Below are 25,037 nucleotides of genomic sequence, written 5' to 3' on the forward strand. Positions count from 1 at the left end.
GAGTCAGTAATCTGTTTGCCAGCTTAGCCAAACTGTGGTTTCCTTGCTACATCATTAATTTGGGTCCATTTTAGTGAAATATGTCTTTCTGTGGATTATTTCTGGTAGATTGGTACAGGTACTGATATCTTCTTTCCTGAATACTTGTTTGTTTGGCAGGGTTGAACCCGGGTTAAGGACGTACATCAAATTGGAGCAACCTCACCAAGATCGCCATTTTGGGAGGGTGCTATGGCCCATCGGTCCCTGTCTGGGCATTCAGACAGAAGTACCTACCCCTGGACCCCTAAGTGGGTACTCCAATCCCTTGAACCCCCACCCTTTGCGTTGACTAAGGATCCAACTCAATGCTTTATCCACCACCCAAGATATCAGAGGGAAGACCAGTGCCTGAAGTCTTTCCCCTGGTCCTCATCCAAAGCCATGCCCCTGGCTTGCTAGTGATTGGCTGAAATCTTGAGTGAGCCCCAGAAGCTCATGCAGCCAGCAAAAGAGGAAATGGTGTCCACAGATGGCTGTGTAGGGCCCACCCAGATGGTTGCCCTGCCCTGGCCACAGGTTGTGCCAGGCTGCAATTGCTTCACCCCAAAATGGAGAATGTGAGTGGTCCTTTTGTTTAGAGTGGCCCAAGCATGAGGTCTACTCTAGAAGTTGTTTCCAGCAAATCCTTCTCTGGAGTTCCCTCTGTGAGATAGCCAGGGCCATGATAGTAGTGGAAGATGATCACTCATATTCACAATAGCTAATTGCCTTGCTTGCAGGGCAACACTTCTATTTATACTTGGTTGTATTGGAAGGACTGTCCCAAAGTGGTTGGAGTGGTTGGTGGCATCAGATGTGGCTTGATTTTGCTTTCAGTGGGCCAAGGCCCCTGGCCTCTCTCAATGTCAATATCCAAATTGCCAAAACATCTTGCAGAGCCACCTTATTCCCACTGCTGGTGACTTTCAGTTCATCAAGGGAACAGATAAGGAAAGCCAAGTCATCTTTTCACCACTGAATTATTGGTGAATGTGAAAAAGAAAGCAGAAATAGCACTCCTTTTGCACTGACCTGTGCGTGGCATGTCACTAAAGTATGATGATTACTTTTGCTAATTCTGGCAAATGCTATCCATTCACTTCTGCAGTTTATGGTAACTGGGTGTTCAGGGAGGTTCTCGGGGCTACAGAGTAGCTACGAAGAATGTTCAGAGAGGTCCAAAGTCTTGACATCCAAGACTTAATAATTGTGGCATTAGATTTAGTGGACTAAGTCTGCTTCCTCAGATACTTTAAGTGCCATCCTGCGTTGGCAGGTTTTCTGCCAAAGACGTCTGCTTTTTGGGAGCAGGGAGCATGTTTATGGGTGAGGATCACAAGTTCTATTAATGCACAGCAAGCATACAACTGGAACAATACACACGTAATTCTGATCAAACCTTAAGAAAATTAAATAAGGCACATTACTGAAAAGTTAAGCACAAATAAAAGCCTGCCATAGCATATATCAAGCCCCTTCTGTTGCTGTGGAACCTGTAGACATGGCAGCAGCCAGGAAACCCTCAAAGCAGGGGCAGAATAATGCATAACACCATCCTGGGAACTCTGGTCTTCTCCTGAGTTCTTTCTTTCTTTAATGGTGCTTTCATCTCTTGCATTTATACTATAGTCTTACACTGAGAAGACAACTTGATGAATGAAATGTATACATGTGATTGACACTAATATTCCTTATGGATTCTGGGAGAAAAGAGGGAGCACCTGACACTAAAAGCAACAGTGTGAGAAACTGTCTCGACTTATCTGTAAAAGATAACCAGCCAGATAGTTTCAGGTTTTGATCCTCCCTTTTAGCCTATCATTCATTTGTATTAAATAAAAGCTGACTGCAAAGAAACGGCATTAACTGCTGCAAGGTTAGGTTACAATAGGATAATAGCAAAGCTAAATCCAGGTCTGTTCTGAGGCACAATACCAGGGCAATTGCAGGAATCTGAAACAACAAAGGTCTCCTGCATATTCCAGTGCAGCCGATTTATATACACATGGAAATTAAGGGGGTATTTTTTAGCAAAATGCTAAATAAATTTTTTTCCTTGATTCTGACTTGACTACAAGAACTGAAAAATAATAATATCCCAGGTTAAGAACAGACAGTTTGCAACAGAAAACTTTTAAAAACATAGTTTTTTATTTTATTTATTTATTTATTTATTTATTTATTTTTATATCCCGCTTTATCATTACCCAAAGGAGTCTCAAAGCGGCTAACATTCTCCTTTCCCTTCCTCCCCCACAACAAGCACCCTGTGAGGTGAGTGAGGCTGAGAGACTTCAGAGAAGTGTGAATAGCCCAAGGTCACCCAGCAGCTGCATGTGGAGGAGCGGAGACGCGAACCCGGTTCACCAGATTACAAGTCCACCGCTCTTAACCACTACATCACACTGGTTCTCGCAACAGAAAACTTGAATTAAAAATGTGCTGCTCTGCTCTGAATCTCTGGTTACATTTATTCTTTCCTCTTGATTAGGGATGGGGAACATGTGGCACTCCAACTCTCACTGGAGACCATCTCCAGTTGTCTTTGATCAGGGCCATGTTAGCTGAGGCTGATGGGAACTGGAGATCAATAATATCAGCAGGGCCCCATCATCCTTGCCCTAGATGTTGTGCTGTGAGTGAGCTTCTGCGCTTCAGACAATTGGTGAATGGCACTAATTAATGCCAAGCATGGCCCAACATTTATGAATAATAAAATATAAAATGACAGGTCCTCCTAATGTAGCTAGCTAGAACATCACAAATGGGATATTTGATGCTTGAGCAAGAGCCTAAAGTGGAATTGATCCCCAGTGTCTATAAAGCCGACATAGGCAGTTGGATGTTTAACTAAGTGAAAGCCCCGTGAAAATGGCTTGATTTAAACTTTTTACCCTGCATTATGAGACATACACGTAAAAAATACAGTTTTCAATTGGTTAATTATTGTTCAGAAAAACCTGAAGTCTTTCCAGCAATGTAACTCTCACTAACAGACATAAACCCAAAGCCTTTTCAGCTGTCTTATTCTTTATTAGTACAGCTCCAGAGCTCGATTCCTCAGCAAATAGCATCTGATAATACTATGCAAAGAAAAGGATTTTTCCTGTTGAGACACTGACGCAATTTCAGTTATTTAAGCAATGCACTTAAATTGGTTCCTTGATGGCAAATGTGTCCGAAAGCATCAAAACCAAATTGTAAAAGCAGTGTAATAGCAAAGTGTGCTCTTGTTATATATTTAGGTAACATGATTTGTATGCTGCTTACTTCAGTTTACAAAGAGCAATCGGTAATGAAAAAAGAGTTCCTTTCTCTTGTTTATGACATTAGATGGTGGGCAGCAGCATTCTAAGTCAATAACCTTAGATGGTTTGTGGCAACTCTTAACAGTACAATCCAAATTATATCTACTCAAGAAGGAAGTCTCACTGAGTCCAATGGCACTTACTCCCATGAAGTGTGCATAGAATTGTGGCTAAAGACACTAGAATTTAGGCAGGGTGTGGGGCTAATAAGTAATGACCCTTGTTAAAACAAACAAACAAACAAACAAACAAACAAGAAATGCCCCCTCCCCCAACTGTTGCAAATAGTTCCAATGTTTCATTCCTGGATAGACAACACCATTTCATACCTATCCCAGTGTACTTTTCCAAGTTTGCACAGTGACTTTGGGTGTATCACTTGACTTTGTGGTACTTCAGAGATCTAATGGGCTGCCGATGGTGAATTAGATATGCAGCATGATAAGATGCACTAACTGAACCAGTGTTAATAGACAATCTGGTTCAGATGAAGTACAGAAGACAAATATATAAAAGGAAGCATGATTGATTAACAAGGAGAAAACAAGCACCTTGGGGTAACTGAAATAGATTTTTTTTTTTAAATGGAATTCACAAGGAGATCCTGAGGAGACCTGGCTCAAAGGGATGTTCTGTTAGCAGAATGAAAATATCCTTATTAAAAAGTTTGGCAAAGAAATAGATAAAGATCACCTCAAAACAACTTAAGAGGCCTAGAAGTGTAATAGGAGTTGACTAAGAGTTCATACAATTTATCTTTTGGCTGCATAAAACTGTCTTGGTTGCCTTACAGTCTATGCTCACAGAGAGAAATGTAACAGACAACTATGTGTAGTAATGCTGGCTATAGTCAACATTAATTCCAGTTAGCATGACAGCACTTTTTTTAAAAAAAAATCAGATACAAGCTCAGATTTGCACAGTGATCATCTTGCCACCCTAAACAGTCATGGCTTTCCCCAAAGAATCCTCAGAACTGTGGTTTGTTAAAGGTGCTGAGAGTTATTAAGAGACCCCTATTCTACTCACAGAACTAAAATTCTCAGAGTGGTTTAACAGTCAGTTGCTCTTCTCAGGGAACTCTGAGAAGTGTAGATCTGTGAGGGGAATAGGGCTCTTTTAACAACTGTACCTTCAACACAACACCACTGTTCCCAGGAATCTTGGACTGTTTAAAGTGGCATGATACCACTTTAAAAGTGTTGTGCTGATGGGCCTTCTGTCAAATAAGATGAAAATTGCTCCAGTGGCCAACTTGGGGGATGGAGGAACTAATTTGGCCTCCATTTCCATCCTGAACATGTAGTCAATTGGCAGCTTATTTGAGAGAGTCAGGTATGCGCATTGCACCTCGACTGCGCAATCAGACTTGGAAATCCTAGGTGTGGCATCCATCTACACACAGAAAACTTGTTCTCATGTGCACATGTCTCTCAGACGTGAGTGATATCTTTGCTCCCACAAAAGTATGAATCTGAGGACAGTTAGCCTCTTTCGTATGGGCAGAAATGTATTGTATGAAGTGTCAGTGGGGGTGGGGGGTGGGGGGCATGTCATGAAAATCACTGGGGGAAATTAAGAAACAGGGTAAACTGAAGGTGAAATACAAGCAACTATGAATTGTTGACTATAGTTAATTGACTCTGGAAAGTGTTGGTGTCATAAAGTATTTAAAATCTTTTACATTATTACAGAATGTTTGAGTACAATGCATACTGACACAATGGGATATTTCACATCATTCGAAATCACACATGAATGTACAAGAAATCACATATGAATGTACAAGTGTCATTTTCTTTCTTTCACCGTCCTAAGAGCAAATAAAATGCACTCGCAAACGATGATGCCTGTGGTTGAACGCATTGGTCTCCATTATAATGATTTGTACATTTCGGTGAGTGACTTATTATCTTTGTTGTTTCTGCTGTAATTCCCCCCCCCCCATCATTCATTGCTTGCTAACTACACTATATATCAGGAAAATAAAGTGGCTATTTTGTATGTTGTTTGGCCCTCATTTTCCACGTGTATATTTGTGTGTATGTGGTGTGGGTGTGTGCATTGGGAAAAAGAAGTGTGTATTGTGTAGCTGGGGGAAAGCTACCGAGGGATAAAGTTACTTCTTCCTGATGAAAGTCAACAACATTCTTGCCCATTGCCCCCTCCACTGGTTCCAGACCTGTGGTTCATCAGACCTTCCTTGCCCATGAAGCAGGAAGATAAGCTGCTGTATCCATCAAACTTTGGAGCTCAGGAAGAATAGCAGCAAGGAGAGCTCCAAAGGCCCTTATTGGCAATGTGGATTCATTCACCATGGTCATTGCTACTTTTGTGACCTCTAAGGGCCTTTGAGTATAATATTGGGAGAGATATGTTTACATGTTCAGTTTGCCACCTCAGTTTCTACCCAGAGGCCAGTTGCTACTCCCCAAACCCAGGTAAGTAGGACTTACTCCCTGAACCACTTTAATCTGCATCCAGAATCTGAAACCTAGCAGAAGTATAAGCCAGTAAAGTGAACACAGCCACCTCCTGTAGATGCATCTGGAAATGCCTGCCTGACGAAACAAGCGTGGAATCTACACACATATAAAAAACCGCTGTAAAAATGCTTTTTAAAAAAAGTTTTGAAAAATGCATTGCATTTTGCATAGCTCACTGTCGCCACCTGGTGTCACATTTGTATATTGCACTTTACAACACATTTTAAACTTTTATTTGCAGCTGTATAGCTGAGTCTAGCGTAACAACTGTCTTCTCCCACATCAACCTGCTTTTCTGTGAAGATGATCTCTTCTAAATTATGGGGCAGATAGGAGTTCATATTTGAGGAACTAAATCCCAAATAACAGCTAGAATGACTTCCAGGGGCAAAGCACAATCAAAATATGACTTAGACTGAAGTTATACGGAAGGCTCACTTAAAAAAAAAATCTATAGTGTCCTTCCTCCTGCTTCACAAGTATTGAAAACTGCCAAATCTTATTTTGATAAATGCTGCCTATTTCACTTTTTCCGCCTCCAAGGTTATGCTCTAATCGGACACTTTATCTGCTGCATGGCTGAGATAGGAGGAACTATTCAAAAGAATCTGGTAGCTGCACAAATAAGAGAATAAAAGACTACCCAGCCAGCATTTTCAACCTACTTGATTTGTATCAGAGAAAGGCTCGTCATTGTGAGCTAAGTTGATTCAGCAATAAACAAATAACCGAAAGCTTTGCAAATTTTGTCCTTGCTGTTCAAAACAAATTACATTTTTTTTGCCATTGGGTTCACTCAGAGCCTTAAAGCATAAGGGTGGAACAATTTTAGTCCTCAAAAGGCGAAAAAAAGGGGCGGGGAGGGAATGGTTTAGAATAGCAGTTCCCCAACACCCCACCCCCTCCGGGCCACTTGGAAATTTCTCAGGGTTTTGGCAGACCACTCAATGTTTTTTCTGTAATTGAAATCACAATTGTAATTTCAAACAACAACAACATATTTATGCCCCACCCATGTGGCTGGGTTTCCCCAGCCACTCTGGGCAGCTTCCAACAAAATATTAAAATACAACAGTCCTTCAGATATTAAAAGCTTCCCTAAACAGGGCTGCCTTCAGATGTCTTCTAAAAGTCTGGTAGTTGTTTTTCAAGCTGTAATTCAATAAAATACAATATAAGAAATAAAGAGCAATCAAAAACAATTAAAAATCAATATGAATATTCAATGTGATGGATGTGCAGTCTCCCATCTTTGGCCACAAATCCACAGGCTCATTGCAAACCACTTGAATGAATCACAGCTCCCTTGGCTACAGCTGGGAACCCCTGGTTTAGAAGGCTTCAATGAAAATTTCAAAAGGGGTCTTTCATGTTAAACCCCTCTTACCTTATGAATCTATATCATATGTCTATTTACATCAAACTTAAGTTTATAAATGTCAGCTCAAGACCCACAGATCAAGTGCATTCTCTATATTTCAGTCTCTTGTGCTGTAGTAACTTCAGCCTTAGTGGAATACATATATATATATATTTCGTCCTATAGGGCACACCGGCCCATAGGACGCACCTCATTTTTTTGGGGGGGGGGAATGAATAAAAAAAATTTACCCCCCCGCCTCGGCTGCCGCCCCAAGCCTTGCGCACATCTGCCCGAAGCACGGGGCACCCTCCGGAGGGCTCCCCGTGCTTCGGGCGACAGGCTGCCGCCCCAAGCCTCGCGCGCCCGGCGGGACCTCCTGCCGGGCGCGCAAGGCTTGCGGACACTCACCGTGGCTGCAGGCTGCTGCCCGCAAGCCTTGTGAGCCCGCGGGAACTCCCACTGGGCTTGCAAGGCTTGCGGATAGCTTCCTGAAGCCTGGAGAGTGAGAGGGGTCAGTGTGCACTGATGCCTCTCACTCTCCAGGCTTCAGCGAAAGCCTGCATTCGCCCCATAGGACGCACACACATTTCCCCTTCATTTTTGGAGGGGAAAAAGTGCGTCCTATGGGGCGAAAAATACGGTGTGTGTGTGTGTATATATATATATATATATATATATATGTTTTCGTAGATTTTCACGGGTACAGGAATGCAGGTTTTGGTGTCCTCGGGTGTCTTCCCGTGTAAAAGTTGGGGTGTCTAGGCGACGTTTCGACGAGGTCTCACTCGTCATCTTCAGGCTGGTGCTTTCGGCTTCTTGTTACTGGAACAGAGCAGGATCTCAGTGTTTGAGTTCCTATAAATACTGTTGAGGGGGTGTGGTGTATAGCCTCCAACGTTCTGGGCAGAGAGGAAGTTCCCAGGTTAGTGTGCCTTTTCTTCTTTTGTTCCTTAATTACTTGAGGGATATCTTGAGTGATTTCTTGAGTGATATTCTGAGTACCACTTAGGTGGGTCATTAGGTGTGGATTAGTTGCTAAAGCTTTCGTGTCTTGACCTCTTGAGCTTGTGAACGAAGCCAAGCCAGAGCACAACTAAGTGCAGTACCTCTTGAGCTTGTGAACGAAGCCAAGCCAGAGCACAACTAAGTGCAGTACAGCCATCTTCTCAGAAAAACTCTTCACAAGCTCAAGAGGTCAAGACACGAAAGCTTTAGCAACTAATCCACACCTAATGACCCACCTAAGTGGTACTCAGAATATCACTCAAGAAATCACTCAAGATATCCCTCAAGTAATTAAGGAACAAAAGAAGAAAAGGCACACTAACCTGGGAACTTCCTCTCTGCCCAGAACGTTGGAGGCTATACACCACACCCCCTCAACAGTATTTATAGGAACTCAAACACTGAGATCCTGCTCTGTTCCAGTAACAAGAAGCCGAAAGCACCAGCCTGAAGATGACGAGTGAGACCTCGTCGAAACGTCGCCTAGACACCCCAACTCTTACACGGGAAGACACCCGAAGACACCAAAACCTGCATTCCTGTACCCGTGAAAATCTACGAAAGCAAATATATATATATATATATATATATATAGCCAAAGCCAAACAATATGATTTTCATTGTCACTTTGACTGAATTTCTTAAAAGTGATTGAATATGCTGATGAATTATTTGCTCCACTGCAGTCAGTAAACACAAGCTCTAACACTGCACTAATAAGAAACTGCCAGGTTCAGCCAAATGCAGTAGAAAGCTATTCACTATTCTTCAGCAAGCTTGGTTGCTATGGTATTTGGAAGAAGGATCATTGCAGAAAACATCCCTCTTTGTCCCAAACATGCTCTGAAGTGTATAAATTATTCTCCCGCTCTACTCAGCATTCTCCATTCAGGGCACCTTTGTATCCCAAAGGCTGATTCGACTCTTATTCAAAGTGCATGCCTAAAACATTGCACACATCACAATGTGGCAAGATGCCTCCAAGGCCAGACCTTCACCACTCAAGCTTCACCACTCCCTTTCTATCTCAGTGTATTTACAAAGGGAAAGGAAGGCTCAATTTGCCTTAGAGCAGGGTTGAGTAACCCATATCTTGTGACCCTCTAGACCAGACATGTCCAACTCCCAAGAGACTGCAATCTACTCCCACTATATATAAAACAACCTGGCAGTGATCTGCCCATTGGATTGACCAAAGTTGTTGAGTTTTTTGGAGGGAGGAAGACCCAAAGTTGATGAGCTTTTTTTTTTGGTGATTGATCAGGTTCACACAATCAACCAGGATTGACCAGCGATGCCCTGCGATCGACCAGTAGGTTGCGATTGGCTGGTTGGACATGCCTGCTCTAGACCTTGTTGGACTTCTTATTACTCCTGCCCATTCGCTAGGCAAGCTGGGAGTGATGGAAGTTCATACAATCATACAGTTATATAGTTGGAAGAGACTCTGAGGGTCATATAGTTTAACCCCCTGCACTGCAGGAATCTCAACTAAAGCATTCATGGCAGGTGGCTATCCAACATCTGCTTAAAAACCTCCAATGAAGGGCAGTCCACCACTGCCCAAAGAAGTCTGTTCCAATGCCAAACAGCTCTTACTGTCAGAAAGTCCATCCTGATGTTTAGTCGGAATCTCCTTTTTGTAACTTGAATCCATTTGTTCGGGTTCTACCCTCCAGAGCAGGAGAAAACAAGCTTGCTCCATCTTCCATGTGACAGCCCTTTAGATACAGTGGTGCCTCGCAAGACGAAAAGAATCCGTTCTGTGATTCTCTTCGTCTAGCGGTTTTTTCGTCTTGCGAAGCAAGCCCATTGACGGATTAGCAGATTAGCGCTATTAGCGGCTTTTAGCGGCTTATCTGCTGATCGGATCAGCGGCTAAGCGGCTTAGCGGCTTAGAAAAAAGGGGGGAGAGGAAAAAAAACCAGCAGGAACTCGCAAGACATTGTCGTCTTGCGAAGCAAGCCCATAGGAAATTCGTTTTGCGAAGCACCTCCAAAACGGAAAACTCTTTCGTCTAGCGAGTTTTCCGTCTTGCGAGGCATTCGTCTTGCGGGGCACCACTGTATTTGATGATGGGTATTTTCAGTCTCCTCTTTTCCCAGCTAAACATACCCAACTTCTTCCATCGTTCCAAGTTGAAATAGAGCCATATCTGCAAGGCCACAAGTTCCTCATGCCTTAAATAAAAGGTAGGTTTGTAACAGCAGGCTTATTGCACCACCCCCTGCCCCGAAGGATAGGTATTTGTACCCCAAGATTAAAAAGGCAGAGGCCAGAGATCTCATGCAGGCAGGGATAAGTGATCCATGGTGAATGTCTTCCAAAATCTCTCCATAATTTATCCAGTAGTTAGGAAGAAAGAGAGGGAGTACAGTTCACCAGATATTGTTTATAATCCCTCAACCTACAGAACTATCAGGGGAGCTTTCTAAAGTTTCAGAGGGACTCTGTTGTGCTTCTGGAATTCAGATCTATGGGTGGGTCTTGACAGTGCTTCCACTTGACAATTCTTCCACTGAGAATCTATTATGTAAAACTATGTACAAAATTCTCCCACTGGTATGGAAGCGAGCTTGCTAGTCACCATTTCTCCAAGGGAGAAAAGCAAGGCGCATTCAGAATAAGCGTGGGCAGTGGCGTAGCGTGGGTTGTCAGCACCCGGGGCAAGGCAAGTAATTTGCGCCCCCTAACCCGTGGATTTGCGCCCCCTAACCCTAACCCCCAGATGTTGCGCCCGGTGCGGCCGGCCCCCCCTGCACCCCCCACGCTACGCCACTGAGCGTGGGAGGGGGAGCCAGAGTCAATCCATTAACTGGGTTAGGTTTTGGCTTGTGTATAACAATAGGTTGACTTGCACAAGTCATGGTGTCCAGTTTTCTTTTCTTTTGATAAATTGTGATCAAATTAGACATAAAGAGCCAGAAATAATAGAAAAAGAAACAAATCTGCATCAGACATAAATACAAGCATGTCATCTATTGTAAGAAACAACAGGATAGTTATTTTCATTTACAGCGGAAAGTGGATGGGCCATTGCGTATAATTTTTAACTACCACTTTTAGAAATCTTTTTAGAAAGCTTACACTTGTGCAAAATGTGTAATATGTGGCCCAATGTTTTGTTTGCTTATTTTTGCTAGGTAGTTTGAAATGTTTCTGGTTTTCTCCCTCCTCCCTCCTTTATACCTTATCATACGCTGAGATGGTTACGAGTCAAGCACAGTCTCATTTCCTTATTTGATTTGAATTAATTTTATAATGAAATGATTTTAGAATGTTGTATTATTTTATTGTTGTTAGCCACCCTGAGCCCGGCTTCAGCTGGGGAGGGCGGGATATAAATATTTTTTATTATTATTATTATTATTATTATTATTATTATTATTATTATTATTTTCACATTGAACACCTGCCACTTCTTCAGTTAAAACTGTCCAGGCTCTGGGAATGCTTCCCAGCCAAAATGTGCCACCACCAAAGGATACCTCTTTCAAAGAGGTTGCACAACTGAGGCATCTCAGATAATTGCCGCGTTGGCCTCACTGGCTGGACTGCCCCTGGAAACATACTTTATCAGAATTTAGAAGGTACAACGTTATTCTTCTAGAACTATTTTTGGAACATATAGTTTCCAGCAGATGGCAGTATATCTAACACATTGAATTTCTACTGTGTGTCTGAACGGTTGTTTTCTATAATAAAAAGGTGATGTAACACTAATGTCTCAACAAATGAAACTGATCTGTAGAAAATGTAACTTGAAAAAAAAGACACCATGCATACTTTTGTAAACCAAAAATCTTTAATAAAAATATATTTTTTTAAAAAAAGGGGAAAAAGGTGATTTTATCTGCGGGTGCTGCTTTAACTTACTAGTGCTAGTTAAAAGAATATTATGATGCAATTACCTGCAAGAAATATACCCAATCTGGTTCAAATTCCCTTGATTCAGTATTCCTGTTGTTAAAGCACTGCTTTTCTTGCTAAAACACTGCTATTGCCTTGGTTTAGAAGGCCTGAAGATATGTGTGTGTGTGTGTGTGTGTGTGTGTGTGTGTGTGTGAGAGAGAGAGAGAGAGAGAGAGAGAGAGAGAGAGAGAGAGAGAGAGAAAGAGAGTAGTCAAATATTAGGAACGTTCAGTGGTTTTGTGTGTGGGCAAAATAAGAAGGCAAAGGGTGTTCCTTTCCTTCCTTAGTTGAAGCACGATTTTAGTAAACAAGGTTTCAGACCCTTTCACCAAACAGCTAAGGCTAGGGCAGGTAACAAGGGAAGCCACAGACAGACTGATTGCAGTAATCTAGGCATGGAACTGTTAGAACTCTACTCCAGTTTCTAGGAATTTTCTGGGGACACTCTGTTTGTGCAAAGGGATCCCTTTGTGTTTCCCATTACAAAATTCCCACCTGGTCAGCTCTAAGTGTATGTGAAATAAATACAGGAAGCTGAAGCCCACATGCTATAGCCTATCTATAGCACATCACACACTCTGTGGTCAGTGTAGTTATTGACAGGATTTTTTTTCCATTTCTACGTCCCATTGAAATCAATGGGTGGGAATTTCTTTACACCTTCTCCCCAGCTGGTTTAAAGTTTGACCATTGACAAGGGCACCTTATGGATGGATACCAGGGGTGGAGTGGGGGGCTAGGATACGGTGTATGTTGGCGTTTTCCACCCCTGTCCACCCTTGACTCAGGAACATTTTACCATTCTGTCAGCATGCCTGAGGTGTTCTGCTGTCATGGCAGCAGCAGGCTGTCAGCACAACAGGGCATCTACCAAATTCTGGCGCCCTCATCTGCTGAGACTTGAGGATAGGATTTCACCCTAAGGTATTTAACTTTGGCTGGGTTGCACCCACACTGATTTTAGACCATTGAAATCAAGGGGGGGGGAAACAATTATGTTCCCTAGGAAGCCTTGGGTAAGTGGTTGAGGCTGATTTAGTAGAAGACATTAATAAGCACACCTAAATCCCGCATTTTGCAAGAAGTGTGTATTTCTACCGCCTTTATTGTTTACATTTATAGCAGCAGGGAAGTCCCGATGGAAGACTATATTTTGAACAAGTTCACTAAGCTGATGGTTAAATGCAAAAATCCATTGCTGTGTTATAGCAGGAATATGAAACACCCTCCAGCAGTTTGAAAGTAATAGAAGCATGTTATGGTACATTTCAGAAAAATGGTCTGTCTTCCAAATAGCTCATCTTTTTTCTTTACATATTTATCACCCAAGTTGGTAGCAGCGTTATGACACATACCAGCAATTCTAGGGTTATTGTGTTTTTGGGGTCTATTGAATACAGCCCATTAAGGTTTTAGGAGCAATAGCACTTCTCACTCTATAAGAATCAAAGGAATGAACAACGTCTGAGAAGCAAAAACAAAAAATAACTCCAAAAGTTATATAAAAAGGAATGCTTACTTTAGTGTTAGAATGGGCTGCTCTCATACATAACTCACAGGCTAGTGTCTCTAAGGGCCGGGGGTGGGGGTGGGGGAGCTTTTAAAGATCAAACAGGCCGCTTTTAGGCGATTAGTCAGGTAGGGTTATGTATTTACTCCCAGGAATTGGTGAGTGTGCTTGTTCAGTGAACTATCTCAGACTGGTCTCGTGTCTAGATATAAAACAACTCAACATTGAAGTGGGGGTTTATTCAAAACTGTTTCAGGGAGAAGACGTTAAGAGTGGCAATTGCAAGGCATAAAGGCTCAATAGCAGAGCAGGTGCTATACCGGCAGAAGGCCCCAGGTGAAATTCTTGGTACAGTTGTACCTTGGTTTTCAAACAGCCTAGTTCTCAAACGTTTTGGCTCCTGAATGATCAAAACCCAGAAGTGACTGTTCTGGTTTTCAAATGTTCTTTTGGAAGCTGAACATCCGATGGGGCTTCCGCAGCTTCTGATTGACTGCAGGAGCTTCCTACAGCCAATCAGAAGCTGCAATTTGGAAGTCGAATGGACTTCCGGAACAGATTCCATTTGACTTTCAAGGTACGGCTGTATCTCTCAGTAAGGCCAGGGAAGACTTCTGTCTTGAAGCCCTGGGGAGTGACTTCCAGTGACTGTAGACCAGCAGCAGAGAACCTCTGATCTGTTCAGTTTCTCAGGCCCACCACACTTCTGAATGCAGCCCATGAACCCATTTTGAACAGTATAGGGAACCCCTGATTTGTGTGGGGGTTGTGTTCACATAGAACACATGGGAATCTGCACACTGTAGTGAGAAATGAAGCCCTCTTGGTGTGTAGTTAACTTGGTCCCACTGTCTGTTTTTAGAGGTGCTGTCTGTTTTTAGAGTTACTGCCTGTTGCATCTCCTATTTTTGACCAAAGGGCAGAACAAACATTACAGGAAGTCCCAATGCAGCTACACCCCTGTACTTAATGCGTTCTTGACAGGCTGAATGACTAAAGTATTCCTTGACGGCTTAGATAACAGGTCACCATGGCTTGAAAACCATGACTGCTGGAAGATGTACATCAGTAGACCACAGAAGTGCTCTTTTGAGAGTCTACAGGGAGAGCTACTTGGAATACTGACAATACCATAGGTCATCTCAGATCATGAAGTCAAGGAGGCCCGTAAAGAACAGTATTCTTGTAAGTGTAACAAGTCTTACCACTGCTTTGTGCTTTTGTTGAAGACAAGTTGTTGGACTGAAAAACCCTCTAAAGAAGTGAAAGTGCTGCTGTGGTAAAATAGATGGAAATGGCAATGATTAAATTATGCTCTGTTGTTTATGACTCTGAAGTTTCATTTTGTCTGTGTATTTTAAGGTTATGTCATCATCATATAAGATTTGCATTTCTTCTTAAATAAAAATAAACTGTTCTTCACGCCAGCTGGTTAGCAATGAATCAAATATAAGACTTGTAGTTATGCCAACCATGAGCTTTAAGCCACAGAACTGGTATCAGTGGCCAATATTGCATTTTGGCCCCCTCCAGACAACTTATTTTCACAGGGAGCCCACTTCATTGTAGTTTGATTTTAAACATTTTATGCCATGTCTTTTTAATTGGCTTACGTTTCAATGTGGAGGGGCGGGGGAGGACCCCAGTATTAGAACCATTCAGTATACCAAACAATATTAAAACAAAACAGTATAACACCACAGAACAGTTTGAAATAATGCAATGAGTTTTATAAAGCAAGGGTTGTTCATGCATCCTAGCTTTGGTTCTGAAAGCTTATCTGATTTTGTAATTTTTTAGCGATTAATGGGATGGTTGAGTTTTTAAGTAGCTTTTCAAGACTGCGAACTATTCTATTAACTTTTTTCCCTTTAAAGTATATAGCATACACCCAGATGATTCCAGCTGCCCTTTACAAGTTTACCAGACTCCCTTTAATATATAATACTAATTTATGATCACTTTACTACCCAGATTCCATCTGTTTGTAATTCAGTTGTACAAATTAAGCATAAAAAAGTTAATTGGGCACAGTTGGCAAAGTAATTCTTGATTACTTTATTGTAAAAGCAGATATTGGCAGGCAGGATTGAGGAACTACTTGTATGTATCTTAGCTCCCTTTTTAAGGAAAAGGAAAGGGAATATATTGTTTTTGAAAAATGGTTGTACTTAAAAAAAATCAAGTTGGTAAGAAATTTTAAGCAATATTCCGGTAATATTAGTAACAGGGGCGATAAGAACTGAGTTAAATCAGAACTATGATATAAATCCTCATGACAGGGAGACCACACTCTGTGTAATGAAGATGGCTTTTAATTCTGTCTCTAAGCAGATGTTTGTTTCCAACTATCATTAAAAGTAATAAAACTAAGTTTAATGGAAAATAATTAAATTCAATGAGATTTAGGTCCTAGGAATTCTCATCTGCGTCAGTATTAGGAGTTCCAGTTTGAAGAAGAAAGTGCCATGATATAAATAAGATGGAGATATTTCGTTCCTTATGCTGAGAAAGCCATTAAACCTGGATTGTTTTGTACTGGGGACTTTATGCAGCTTAGGAAATGGGCCACATGGAGCTGCAGTAGCTCTCTCATAAGCCCCAAATGAACAAGGCAATATACATATATATCTCAAGCATATGCAGAAAAACCACCAATAACCATAGGTAAGGTGGCCTAAGCCAAAATTTCAGAATGATCGATGAAACCCTTCATTGAATACAAACATTTTACTTTGTTGTGGATCCCATTTATAGAGTAATAAAATCTATAATACAGGGGTGGGAAATCTTTGAGGACACAAGGTTTGACAAAGAGTTGCCTGTTCTGGTCAACCATTTAGGGGTCATGTGCAAGTGGCTGACAAAGCCTGAGGTAAAAGTGGATAGACTAACAAATGTGAATTTTACCTTCATACATTAAGCTATTTTCTATACACACTGACACAACCTTCGCTATTCTCCACCTGGGCAAGCAGGTAGCATTATCAGAGTTCAATGACATATTCAAGCCGCAGAAGAAGAAGAAGAAGACGACGATGACACCCTTCTGACTGGGTTGTTCCAACCACTCTGGACAGCTCCCAACAGAATATTAAAAATGCAATAATACATCAAACATTAAAAACTTCCCTATGCAGGGCTGTCTTTAGATGTGTTCTAAAAGCCAAATATTTCACCGCCTTCACTGGTTCTGATTCAAACGAGAGGTAGAGCTGGGTATCATCCGCATACTGGTGAACACCCAGCCCAAACCCCCTGGTGATCTCTCCCAGTGGCTTCATATAGATCAGAGGTCGGCAAACTAAGGCCCGGGGGCTGGATGCAGCCCCCAGGCTCGTAAATCCAGCCCGCAGACCCTGCCACCCACTCGGTCAGTCCCTGCACGCTGCGGACGCCTCACCACACGGAAACTGACTTCCGTGGTGCTGGCATGGCTTCTGGGTGGGCCACGACGCTGGCGTGGCTTCAGATTGGCTACAGGAAGTTCCTGCAGCCAATCCGTAGCCTCACCTCCCACGTGCTGAGGTAAACCCAGCACAGCCATGGATGGAGAGGCCAGTGGGTGGGCGGTGGATCTGGGCCGCGCCATAGGCATCGTGATGGGCATGTCGCGGGGCTTCAACTGGAGCTTGGCACGCCTGCTGACTCCATGCCTGTTGCCTGGCTCAGCGCTGCTGCTGGTGGCACGCTTGGCGCCCGCGCTGGAGCAGCTGGAGAGTGAGCTGTGTGCGCCTGCCTGGCACTCTGTGTGCACCACCTGCCTGCTGACCTAGCCTTGGACGATTCCCACAGCACATGGTGGGAGCTCCACGGAGTCGGGCTGATGGTGCGGCTGCTGCTTGTCAACAATGCTGGTGAGCGGGTGGTGCTGAGACACACTCCTGAGCGCGTGCAGAGTGTGTTCCTCCTCCAGGTCCAGAGGCAGCTGGGGGATTGGTTCGCTGGGTATTTATATTTTTCAAAATATAGTCCAGCCCCCCACAAGTTCTGAGGGACACTGGACCGGCCCCCTGATGAAAAAGTTTGCTGACCCCTGATATAGATGTTGTGCCTCAATGAGGGTGCAATGCTGGACCAGCAAGAGGTGTGGCCTGGGAGAAGGGGTGTGGCTGCAGACATTCCCAGGGGGCGGACAAAGAGGCATGGAGAGGCACATTTCACTCCTGGGCTGAGGTTCGCCATCTGTACTATAACACCTTATAAAATCTAAAATGTTATCAAGAAGATGTTTGCTGCTGACTGTGTTCTGAAACATCAACAAGCCAGGCCAAGCGGATCCAATGTGGGGAATCTTGGTGAAATGTGTCAATATGTGTCTAAAAACCCTGCGCTGAGTTCATCCAGTAGTCAATAGTTGGACAGAATACTTTACAGAGAGTTCTCCTCTATTTTAAAGGCTGTGACCATAGAGCAGCCTTGTCATCTTGGCCTGGGAATTAAGTGGGGTGTTTTTCTAGGGAGCCTTTGCTCTCCTAGATACTGGAATTTGCACAGACTGATCTATATGACAAGAACAATAAATCGAAGAACTGGTGTCTGAGATTGAATTTTCCCTCTTCCCTCCCATCCATTTTTCTTTGTGTGCCCTGTCTTTTTTGACTGCAAGCCAGAGGGCATGGGCTGTCTTACTACTGATTTTCGTAAGGCACTCTAGGAGTCTTTTGGGCAGGGTATAAATGCTTTCAGTAAATATTTCAGTTCAGTTCAGACAAATTTGCATTTGTGAATTGAATATTATATCCCCCAGTTCCATAATAGATAGTCTTCTCCAAAGAATCCGATGTCCTTCAAGGAAATTTGACATAAAGTGGAACTGATAAGAATTTTAAATTAACTGCATCAACTCTTTCACAGTTGCGATGCATTTACAAATAGTAGCCACTAGGTGGCAGAAACAAACAAATTTCAAGTACATCCAGCTTATCTTGAGAAATGAGTAGGAAGGAAAGTGTCAGGTCTAAGATATACTGAATGAATCAAATGTCCCTGTAGCAGTTAACTTTATGCATCAATGAAAAGTCCAGCAGCTGAATCAATGGCATAGTGAAATAATGATAGTAGACTTGATCCCATTGAAGTCAATAAGACTGGAACATATTAAATAAAACAGCTATGTTTCACCTGAAGTACCACTTTGGCTGACTGGACAAGTACTGAACGGAGTTCATTTCTATACTTGGCACATCTATTCTGTGTTTGTCTACAATGGCAACAAATATAATCTTTTAACGGCCATTGGAGAATGGATGGCAACTGGCGGATTGAGGTTGAATCCTGACAAGACAGAAGTATTGTTTCTGGAGGACAAGGGGGCGGGCAGGTGTTGGGAACTCCCTGATCCTGAATGGGGTAACTGTGGCCCTGAAGGACCAGGTGTGCACCCCGGGAATCATTTTGGACTCACAACTGTCCATGGAGGTGCAGGTCAATTATGTGTCCAGGGCAGCAGCCTACCAGCTCCATCTGGGACAACAGCTGAAGATCCTACCTGCCCGCAGACTGTCTCACCAGAGTGGTACATGCTCTGGTTATCTCCCACTTGGACTACTGCAACACGCTCTATGTGGGGCTACCTTTGAAGGTGACTCAGAAACTACAACTAATCCAGAATGCAGCAGCTAGACTGGTGACTGGGAGAGGCTGACTGGACCATATTACACCAGTTCTCAAAGATCTACACTGGCCCTAAAAGATTGTAAAAAGCAACTACAACTTAATTTCCATTGATATCACGATGGAAACAAAGGAAAGAGCTGTGCACATCTTTTAACCAAGCAATCAGCAAAAGCAAAAAGTGGTCTGAAAGGTACAAAACTATTGCATTAAAGCATTTAAACCAACATCTTTTCTTAAAACAACAACAACAACAACAACAACAAAATCTGGAGCTGATAAGAATGAAAGTGATTTCTGGGCTTTGAATGGATCACAGATACTACATTAATCAGTGCAGTGTACTGTACCTTATAGAAGCACTGTATGGTTCATAAATACAAACTTTCAGGATTTGGAATTTCGCATTTTGAGATTTGCCCATTAGTAATTGCCTGGTACAGATTATTCTGACTCACTCCATCTGGCAGATGAAAAGCCAACAGTTAAGAGTCTTCATTTGCCGGAGACCAGTAGAGTACTGTAATTAGCTTCATTTGGCATTCAAAACAGTTGCATGCAGTTGGCCATTTACGGCTTCCTGAACTGAATTTCCTTGGCAATTTGGACCTCTGCAACTTCTATAATTACTGTACGTTTGAAATATTGTCAGATCCTTAGCTGGAGAATTAAAAGGCCTGAATCAGCTGACTTATTTTGAGCAATGACTCATGAAGGCTTACATTGAAATATGCAAGATACATCTGCAAGTCGGGATGCCAATACTTGAGGGAAGAGGAAGAAGAAGAAGAAGAAGAAGAAGAAGAAGAAGAAGAAGAAGAAGAAGAAGAATTTATTATTTATATCCCACCCATCTGGCTTGGTTTCCCCAGCCACTTTGGGTGGCTCCCAACAAAATATTAAAAACAGAATAAAACATCAAACATTAAAAACTTCCCTAAACAGTGCTGCCTTCAGATGTCTTCTAAAAGTCAAGTAGTTATTTCCTTGCCACTACTGAGAAGGCCCTCTGCCTGGCTCTCTGTAACTTCGCTTCTCGCAATGAGGGAACCGCCAGAAGGCCCTCGGCGCTGGACCTCAGTGTCCGGGCAGAACGATGGGGGTGGAGACGCTCCTTCAGGCATACTGGGCCAGAGGCATTTAGGGCTTTAAAGGTCAGCACCAACACTTTGAATTGTGCTCGGAAATGTACTGGGAGTCAATGTAGGTCTTTTAGTACCGGTGTTATGTGGTCTCAGCGGCCGCTCCCAGTCTGGCTGATGCATTCTGGATTAGTTGTAGTTTCCAGGTCACCTTCAAAGGTAGCCCCACGTAGAGCGCATTGCAGTAGTCCAAGCGGGAGATAACTAGAGCATGCACCACTCATTTTGTCTTTCTGCAATGTTGAGCAGATCTCTACTGCTTCGTACACTACCTGCTCTGGGGAATCACTTAGCCTAAGTCATACCACACTTATATACCCAGCCCAGGCACCAGCATGCTTGCACATTGGCTTGTCTAAAGACCTCTGTTGCCCTTCTGTGTTCCTGGTGGATCAGCTGATCAGGTTTGTCAATCTTTTTATCCCTTGACATTGGCTGTCATTTCAAGCATGTTCAGCATGTTGGGTAGAGCCTACTTCTGATTTTCATTCCCACCACTTCTGATCTACTTACCCTAGTTTGCTTTCATCACCAACACCTAAGTTGGAAGGAATTGGTGGGCCAGAAAATCATAACACTCACTGCTTGGAAGCTAAAATAACCAGGATGATGAAGTTTGACACCCATTGAAGCATTTAATCATCATTCACTATTATTCCAGTTTGTAACTCAAACTTTTGGCAGCTTTGCATTGGCACTAGAAATGTAGTTTTGGCATGTTTCTTTCTGCTAAGTGCTGATGTGCTATTGCAAGCATATTTCAAAACGGAATTTCTAGATACCCATTTAAAGGCAAACCTACCTCAACTTTCTCATTTAAAGGCAAATTTACCCCAGTTCAGATTTTCCAAAACAACATGAGAACTAAAAAAACAGTCAGCCCTCAAAATTTGCACTTTCTGAATTTTGCAATGCAGTTCTCCAGCCAAGTAATGTGTAGAAAAATACATACACTGAGATGCAAGTGTCCATGAAAATATTAGTGAAAATAACAGAAAAATGCAGTATTTTAGTGGAAATTTCTTTGCAGAAATGTTTGTACAGTGGAACCTCGGTTGTGAAACATAATCTGTTCCAGAAGACCGTTTGACTTCCAAAGCATTTGACAACCGAGGTTCCACTGTATTAGGCAAAATTGTATACAAAACATAGACATACAGAGAGATTTACAATAAACTGTTGATGAAGTTTCATGGGGACACGCACACCACCAAATTGATGTGCAAATGTGGAGAACTGAATTTAAGATTGGAAAAACAAAAAACCAAACCTCATACTTTGTCTCTCCCTGAATGTTTCTTCCTGTTTGGTCCGTTCCTTTGCTTCAGCTCCCCAACAAACACAAAGGTTCTCACATCATGTGGCTGGAAGTTTGATTCTACCGCCACTTCCTGTCATTCCTTTGAAGGAACAGCACAACTGTGATACTCCAAAGCAATTACCCATGAAGTACCGGTATATTTGTCAGAGATTGGAGATACTCCTGAACATTGAAAATTTCAAATAACATGAGATGAAGAGGATCCTTGCACTGGCTATTTGAGGCTTTGCGACCACAGATATCATGAGACTCTAAAAATATTCCTGGCTATATACTTTACTTCCTCTCCTCCTCTGGAATATTTCCCTAGCTAATATAATTTAAATTGCCCAGACATCACTTGTGGATGATGCCTCTTTGCCTGTCTGGCTGATAGATACTGTGGCAGCTGCAGATTACAACACATTAATGACAGAGCAAAGTAATTTGCATCATCAAGACTCGAAGTATCTGCATTCCAGCCTCTTGTAAATAGCACTAATCTACTTTCCAAGAAAAGACTGCAGGCTAACTAACTTGGGTTTGTGGGATGCATTTCTTAAAAGCACTGTAAGATTTGCATTAATATTGAATGTTGGAGAGATTTATAGCCACACAGGATTGCGTCTGATTGAAGAAATATAAAGTGTTGTGAGCACTCCATGCATATCACCAGAGTATTAACAACATAAAGTATCCCCATAGCTTTTAACATAAAAAAATATTTTAGCTTAAAAAATGTCATTCTGATCAGCAAGCAGTCTAAAGCACAGCTCATAAACCATCCTGAGGAATAAGCTTCACTGAAATATTTCCAAAGCTGTATTGAATAAGACCTTGGTGAGGACTCAGGAGTCCTCAAAACATCATTCGTAATTATACTTTTCATCCTTCATATGAGAAGTTGAAAGTTCCCTCTTGTTTTTCACTGAGTATCTGGTCAAGCAGAAGACTGGTTCCCCAGATCATTTCCTCTCAAACTTTTAACCAGGCAACATGTGATTCAAGAATGAGCAACAATATGAAGGGTGAGTCAAAGTGTGTGGCATGAAGTTGCATCCAAGAAGAGAAAGGCAAGACTTAGAGAATACAAAAAGCTATTTTGATCGGTGGGTTTCTGTACACCAGATAGCAGAACAGTCATTCAGATGCAAAATCATACAAGTTGGTGTCACAAAGAGGAATAAGAAGCTCACTTCACTCTCAGTTAATTAAAAACTATCTGATCATTGGGGATGTTCAAGGGTAAAAGATTTTCCAGGAAGAGGTCTACAGTCTGAAGGTTAATGAAGATGTGCCACTGAACCAAACCAAATTAAGTGTCTTTTGTTCAAGGGGCTGGCTTGGTGTACTAGATAACTTCTGAGTTACTTGCCTTTATATGAACCTGATGAAATGTCCAAAGTGAATTTTGCAAAGGACAGGAACCATAGATAGATATAGCTATATTTACCAATGTGTGAGCAGGACTCTATAATTCTGATCTTGGTATCATTTCTGGACATGTGTTCTGTGGATTCTCCATCAGAGTTGTGGCACAGTTAGTGTGTGCAGGCAAAAAGGAGAATTACCCTTATCTGCATAATTTTGAAAGATGCAGGAGTCCTGTCCTCTTTTGCATCTGAGCACCCAAGTGCCATGCAGAGACCTAGCTCATGATCCCCACCCACCTGAGAATAGTATTTCATGACTTCTGGTTTTGCTGCCACGGTGAACAGTGGTTCCCATGATAGTAGACCCCGGGCATGCAGCCAATTAAGGATAATTTGAGAGTAATTATCCTTGCAAGCCCACCCCTCCAGGTCAGGGGAGGGAGAGCTCTCATTTGCAGATTGTCCGGTACCTGCCTTCCACTCCTATGGAATACAGGGGGGAGTGCATAGCACTGCACACATCGGAAACTCTCCAACTATGAGTGGAGATTCTTCTGTTTTTTAAGATATATCAGAATTCGGACTTAAGAAACAGGCATGTCCTGGAAGGAGGAGACAAGTTAACCTGCTAAATGAATCAGCCACCGAGTGCCAAGGTCTTGAACTGGAGAAGATGTTCATCGTAATTGAATTGGTATGTGGTGGAGAGAAGCCTTTGTTTTCTCTTTATATATTTACTATGCTGTTTTATGATTTGGCAGCTCTTCACTGAAGAAGAAAAAATTAGCTACTAATGGATTGTAATTATTAATGGACTGCAAGAGGGAATCAATAAGAACTTTATAATGCTTATGGATTAATTGAAAGAATGGAACTGTGTGGAAAATATTGGGATGTTCCGTGGCAATACCCTCCTACGGTGGACTCTGATTTATTATGGTGTTGGTGAGATATCAGCTTGTTATTAGATGTGAAAGATTTCAAAGAAAACAATGGACGTCTGCCTGGAGTAATGGCTAGACGCCAGACCATTTTCAGTTTTAAGAAAAGCAAGATGGCGAAAGGTCACTATGCAGTAAAACTGAGTCCTTGGAGTGGGGGGGGGGATGCTGAAAATGATTGATTGCCACAAGAAAGGAAGGTCGAATGTTAAAAAAAGAACACTCCACACAGAAAGTTACCAGGTACAGTGGTGCCCCGCAAGACGAAATTAATTCGTTCCGCAATTTTTGTCGTCTAGCGAATTTTTCGTCTTGCGAATCACGAAATCCCATAGGAATGCATTGAAAATCAATTAATGCGTTCCTATGGTCAAAAAAAGTCCAAACAAAGCCAAATTTGGTACAACAACAGTTTATTAACTGCTCTTTAAAGTCACACATACTGTAAAGAGCAGTTCAAAAATTTAAGGGAAAATAAATTAACTTTATAAACAAAACATGTCTTTGTTTTTAGACAAAGAAAAAAAAGTCGCGAGACGTTTTCGTCTTGCGAAGCAAGCCCATAGGGAAATTCGTCTTGCGAGGCAAATCGAAAACGGAAAAACCTTTCGTCTAGTGAGTTTTTTGTCTTGCGAGGCATTCGTCTTGCGAGGTACCACTGTATAAACTCCTCTTGCAAATTAAAGGATTCGGAACAGTTAAATACAAACGAAAGTCAATACATCAGTGGCAGTTAAAATAAAAGATCAACATCGGAACTTTATTACAGTGGTGCCCCGCAAGACGAAATTAATTCGTTCCGCAATTTTTGTCGTCTAGCGAATTTTTCGTCTTGCGAATCACGAAATCCCATAGGAATGCATTGAAAATCAATTAATGCGTTCCTATGGTCAAAAAAAGTCCAAACAAAGCCAAATTTGGTACAACAACAGTTTATTAACTGCTCTTTAAAGTCACACATACTGTAAAGAGCAGTTCAAAAATTTAAGGGAAAATAAATTAACTTTATAAACAAAACATGTCTTTGTTTTTAGACAAAGAAAAAAAAGTCGCGAGACGT

This window comes from Podarcis liolepis, assembly GCF_965112155.1.
Source record: "Podarcis liolepis genome assembly, chromosome: 10".
Taxonomy (NCBI): Eukaryota; Metazoa; Chordata; class Lepidosauria; order Squamata; family Lacertidae; genus Podarcis; species Podarcis liolepis.